We start from the raw sequence: 6623 nt of genomic DNA on the forward strand, positions 1-6623 counted from the left end.
GATTAGAAAAGGCATTTTATTATTCATTTATTTATTAGTTTTTGTTGATTATTAACTCAAAACCTTTCATTTAGGACTTGTGTGTGTCTGCTGTCATCGATCTAAAATTTGGTTTAACTTAATTCTATTTTGCTTTAAGATTTTTTTGTTGATTACTAACTTTTAAATTCACCCCAAAGAAAACTTTTTATCTCCTACAGGAAAGCATTTTTTACAGGAATTTGGATAAATACAGCAATAAAAATTATGGACATTTTCTGCCGTCTCGATTGATGGATCAGTTTGCTGACCAATAAGCATTGGCATTTCTAGAAAATAATTATCTCCTATTTGTAGTACTTTAAGGTTTTGTTAATCTGAATCTTTGCAATATCTGTTCTTAGCCATGTGTGATTTGAGTAGTATCTGCTGCTGAAATTACATTTCTGTTTTAGGTTTTAGTTGGAAAATGTATGAGTTGCTTCTGATGTTTCAAAATATGTTATGGCAAGATTGTAAAATAATGATAGAAAATGTGTATAGGTAGTTAGATTGATTGCGATCCCTTGGGAAGTTTGTTAGAAGAATGTGAAAATTATTAGAAATTTACCTCTAAGTGTAATCTAATTTTTTTCCTTTTCAAGATTAAAGATAAATTCTATATTACTAATTCTATAGTGTGGATAAATAAAGTATAGCTAATTTTCAACCACATAAATTGCTTTTAATATATGTTTCAGATTTGTTAATTGCTCTATAGCTTGTAATAGTTTAACCTGTATATATTCATTCAAAATTATCATTTATATACATGTCTCAATAACTCTAAAGCCTTTCATCCAATTTTTAAAGCTTTTAATCCATTTTTAAATTAGTCGTGACTTAACTCTCTGAAATTTTTTGGATTCTTGTGATTATGCACCATTCCTGGAAGATGGTCAAAGATTGACTTTAAAATTTTTCAAAGAACTGTTACTGTGAGATAAATGCATGCTTGGACTATCGTTGCTGTTTTGAAATTCATCTTTTGTCTACTGACAAGTCTTGTGGCGAGGCAAATGCATGATTGAACTGATTATTACTGTTGTTTTGGGACTCATCACTTTTGCTGCTTTGGCTACTACCGTTGGTGCACCACTGATGTGGAAAAAAAAACCCATAAAACTTTGCTATATGTCAACATAAGGATTCTCATAAACTTTGGACATTTAACTTAAATTCTTCACAATTGCTGCTTATCAAAGACTTCAATAATAATTTGATAATTTTGCTAAAAGCTGTGTAAATTTGATTAAGATATTTATAATGTATGTAATTGATATTATATTTGACTTTGTATTGCCCTTTGTATGTGATTGCAATTGATTTTAAATTTTGTAGGTTTCTTTTGTATGTTCTAGTGGTCTCCATCCTCATGGATGGTTTCAATTATATTACAAACTAAAATGCCTGGATAGCTCAGTCAGTCGAACACTTAGATTTTGCAGTGCAGTGCTGAGATTTTCTTGTTTTCCCTGCATATTCAAGAAGAAAATCCAAACAAAATTGAAAAAGAAAGGGGAATTATTATGGCCTGATCAATTTTTGTCAACTCAATTTGACCTAACCTTGGCAAGAAGATACCAGATATTCTTGTGGCATGTTTAGATTTGTGTTAAGGTTCCTGTTAGCATTCGTGTTAGGGTTCTTGTGTATGCTTTCCCCATGGCTGGTAGCCAATGACAGGAGCCTCTTGGAGGCTGGTCAGCCAGGGACAGGTAAGATCTTCTCAGAGTGAAACAGATCATTGGCTCATCAACCTACGGCTTTGCTCTGGTAGAGGACAACCTAAGACAGGTACGGTCTTTTCATCCCGAACTTGGCATTTAATGAATAAAAAAGGGGGAAATATTGGGAGCTTTACTGCATGCACAGCCATTGCTGCGTTAGATTGTGGCAGCTTGTCTTGACTTTGGCATTAAAGAAAGAAGACTGAAGAAAGAAGACTGCCAGTTTAAGAGCTTCTCTGCTCTTTGCTTCTGTGGTTTGTGTTGACAGGCTATGCTTCCCTGATTAATTAGCAGTCTTAGTAACATAACTGAAGTCTCTCAGCACTGATAGCTTGGTTTCTGTATAGAAAATCATGAATTCTAGTAGTTGTTAAGAGTAATCATAAGCAGTACACATTATATCTTTGATACTAAAAACATTACATAGGTGAATCTTGGATACTGTACACTTCATGTGAGTTTCAGCTGGTGAGGTAATGTAGTAATGTATTGTGTCCTTGGTTATTCCCTGGTTACTTTCTGTTAGTGATGTATCCATAGTGATTCCTTGGTTACTTCTTGGTTACTCCTGATCTGATTCCTATATAAGCTCTGTTTGATTCACAATAAACATGCACTGGCATCATAAACCTTTGCATCTCCGGTGTCTTAATTTATATCCATCAGGGTCCCCAAGCCCACCAGACTTGAACTGTGGTCACTGTACCATGACATGTACCCAATATTCATAGATGAAGGAACACTAATTTTCATTTATAAAAAGTCCAAAATGTGACAGAAGTGCTGGGCAGGGAGAAAAGGAGAGGAGAGATAAATAATGCCTAGCTAGTTTCATCATACATTATCTTTACATGAGTCCATGTGTAGAGCTGAAGGCTATGTAACAAGAAATAGTTCCAGACAGGAGAAGCCTTCTTTTAGGTTTTTGTCCAGGGAGTATCAGGAGACTCCCAAAACTACACCGGCTTTTGCCACAGCACTTGATTGCCTCACAGAACTTGAAGGTAAGACCCTATTGCTGAAGACAGAACATACTTATTTCAGACACAGGTTATGGAGCAATAGAGCTACAACTGATGTGAAACTACTTCCTCTGAAAGCTAGCTCTCATAGCTTTAGAGAGCACTAAGGGTGCCAATGTAAAACATCAGTTGATGGTCCAACACAACCTTCAAGACCAAATAAACACATCAGTAACCAGCACAGCCTATGACATTGGTGCAGTAGTGGCAATCAATAGCTACCTAATTGGACTAAAAGCCCACTCAATGGGATGAAATGTAAGTGTGGTACTATAAACATAACTAAAGACACATGGCTGGAGAAGTCATAGATCTTAGAGAAAATCCCAAATCTGTTAATTCCTAGACTAATATAATTTCTTTCTTTGTGCAAAATATGTATCCTTACATTTAGAGATGAGTATCCCACTCACCACTCCTCAAAGAAGATTTTTCTTCATCAGATATAGACTATTACAGTTGGTCTACTTTAGGGAATTTAGATAGGCTGACCAGACTCCAGCAGATGAGCTCACACCAAAGAACATCAGGGAACACAAAATTGACTTGATAGGTCTTAACCATATATGAAGCAATACATGAAATCCAGCAAGGGGTCTTTATGGGATGCAGACGGGGAGAGGTTCTAAATATGTTTAAGATGTATTTTAGGTTATGCACAAAATTCAATTAAAAAGTCAGCAAAATAGAATATTATGCAGTCATAAAGAAATATAAATCCTTGATTTATACAAGAAATTACATTGAACAAGCAAAATAAACAGATTCAGAAATGCATGCATAATATGGTTTCTCTGGTGTGTGGAATCTAAAAAGACAAAAACTGAGTAGACATGAACTTAGGAGGGACAACCAGAAGATAGGGATGATAAGTGTAGAAGAGTTCAGTAACTATGCCTTTGTGTGAAAATGTTTCCATTAATCTCACTATTTTGCACAATTAGTACATATTAATATTTTTTTTCTAAAATATCATATATGTTAAGGCCTTTTGAGTTGTTTCTGTACCCAGATGTCCCTTGATGCAAGTCTGTGTACTTGAATCTAATCAGTCTAACTAGAGTCTCTCCCTTAAATAAAATCAGTTCTCTATCACCCAGCAGTAATCAGCTGCCAATAGTTCCTTGGCTAAGGTTGGGGCCTGCTGCCCATTTTCCCAGTTATATGTGGTGATTTTGCCTGATTGAGTTTACATGGATCTTGTGCATGCTGTCGCCATTGCTGCAAACCAACTCTGTTGGTTTGTCTTCATTTCCTTGGTTGCTTCTTTAATGTACAGAAGCTTTGGTTTAATGGGTTCTCATTTGTTGATTATTGACCCTGTTTTCTGGGCAATTGATGTCCACTTTAGAAAATCTATTCCTACACCTATATCTTGTAGGTTATTGCCAATATTTTCTTCTAACAGTTTCACAGTTTCAAACTTCACATTGGGGTCTTTGATCCATTTGGAGTTGACTTTTGTGCAAGGAGACTTATATAGATTTAGTTTCATTCTTCTACAGGTGTAGATCCAGTTTTGGCAGCACCATTTGCTGAGCATGCTGTTTTCCCTCCAGTGAATGTTCTTGGACCCTTTTTCAAATATCAGGTGACTGAGATTGCATATTCTCATATTTGGGTCTTCAATTTTGTTCCATTGTTCCATGGATGTATTTCTGTGCCAGTACAATGTTGTTTTTATAACTGTAGCTTTGTAATACTGTTTAAAATCTGGTGTAGTAATCCCCCCAGCATTGCTCTCAGGGATCAGGTTTGCTTTGGCTGTCTGAGGTCTTTCATGCTTCCATATGAATCTCAGGATGGTTTTTTCCAATTATGTGAAAAATGTCATGGGGATTTTGATTGGCATTGCATTGAATATATAAATGGCTTTTGGTGAGATGGTCATTTTCACAATATTAATTCTTCCAATCCATAAACATGGAAGGTCCTTCCATCTTCTGATGTCTTCTTCAATCTCTTTCTTTGAAGATATAAAATTTTCATTGTAGAGGTCTTTAATGTCTTTGGTCAGGTTTATTCATATATATATATATTTGCAGCTATTGTGAAGGGGAGTGTTTCTGAATACAATTTCTCTGAAGGCTTGTTATTGGTATATAGAAATGCTACAGACTTAATTACAGATTAATTTTTTGTCCTGGCACATTATTGAACATGTTGATAATTTCTAGGAGTTTTCTGGAGGAAGTTTTGGCATCTCTTATATATAATATCATCTGCAAAAAGGGATAATTTGATATCTTCTTTTTCCTTTATTACTCTTTAATTTCCTTCCCTTGTCTTATTGCTCTTGCAAAAGTTTCAAACACTATGTTAAAGAGAAGTGGGTATAGTGGACAGCCTTGTCTGGTTCCTGATTTCAATGGGAATGATTCCAGTTTTTCTCCATTTAGAATGATGTTGTCTGTGGGTTTGTTATATATGGCTTTAATTATGTTGAGGTATGTTCCCTCAAGTCTAATTCCCTCTAGGAGTTTGAACATAAATACATGTTGAATTTTATCAAAAGCCTTCTCTGCATCTATTGAGATGACCATGTGTTTCTTGTCTTGAGGCAATTTATATGATTTATGATGTTTATTGACTTATGTATATTGAACCACCCCTGCATCTCTGGAATAAAGCCTACTTCATTATGGTGGATGATCTTTTTGATTTTGTTTGCAAGCAGTTTGCAATTATTTTGCTGAGAATTTTTGCATCTATGTTCATTAAGGATATGGGTCTATAGTTTTCTTTTTTGGTTTTAGCTGTACCTTGCTTTGGTATTACAGTGATGCTGGCTTCATAGAAGGAATTTTGAAGTTCTCCCTCTATTTTTATCTTTTTGAATAAATTAAGTAGCATGGGATGGAGATTTTCTTAAAATGTTTGGTAGAATTCTTCTGTAAATCCATCTGGTCCTGGGCTTTTTCTAGTAGGGAGGTTTTGTATTACTGCTTCAATTTCCTTATAAGTTATGGGTCTGTTTATATTGTTAATCTCTGCTTGGTTTAGTTTTGGTGTTTCCCATGCTTTTAGATACATATCAGTATATTTTCGGTTTTCAAATTTACAGCATATAGGTTTTTCAAGTATTCGCTTATAATGTTCTGGATATTCTTGGTGTCTGTTGTGATGTTTCCCCTTTCTTCTCTCATTTTGTTGATTCTTTCTTTTGATTAACTGGGCTAGTGGTCTGTCATTCTTGTGTACCTTTTCAATAATCAGCTCTTGGATTCGTTGATAATTTGTATTGTATTATTTGTTTCTATTTCATTGATTTCTGCTCTGATAATTGTTATTTCTTCTTCTCTGCTGGGTTTGGGTTTCTTTTCAAGTGTCTTGAGTTGCAATGTTGAGTAATTTATTTATGTTCGTTCAGATTTTTAAATGAAGGCACTTAGAGCTATAAACTTTCCTCTAAGGACTGGTTTCAATGTGTCCCAGAAGTTTTCTTGTGTTGTATTGTACTTTTCATTTAGTTCCTGGAATACATTTATTTCATTCTTAATTTCTCCTTTGACCCATTCATCATTCAGGAATGTGTTGTTTTATCTCCATGTATTCACGTGGTTACTAGTGTTTATTCAAGTGTTGATTCTAAGCTTTAATGCATTGTGGCCTCATAAAATGCATGGAATTATTTCAATCTTTTTGTATTTGTTGAGACTTACTTTGTTCCCCAATATGTGGTTGATTTTGGAGACAGTTCCACGTTGTGCAGAACTGAAACTATATTCTTTGGTAGCGTGAAATATCCAGTAGATGTCTGTTAGGTTCATTTGATATAAGGTATTGTTTAATTCAGATGTCTCTCTGTTTACTCTGTGTCCTTTTGACCTGTCTAAAGGAGACAACAGGGTAT

Source organism: Nannospalax galili, unplaced genomic scaffold (assembly GCF_000622305.1).
Source record: "Nannospalax galili isolate Female #2095 unplaced genomic scaffold, S.galili_v1.0 scaffold627, whole genome shotgun sequence".
NCBI classification, from domain to species: Eukaryota; Metazoa; Chordata; class Mammalia; order Rodentia; family Spalacidae; genus Nannospalax; species Nannospalax galili.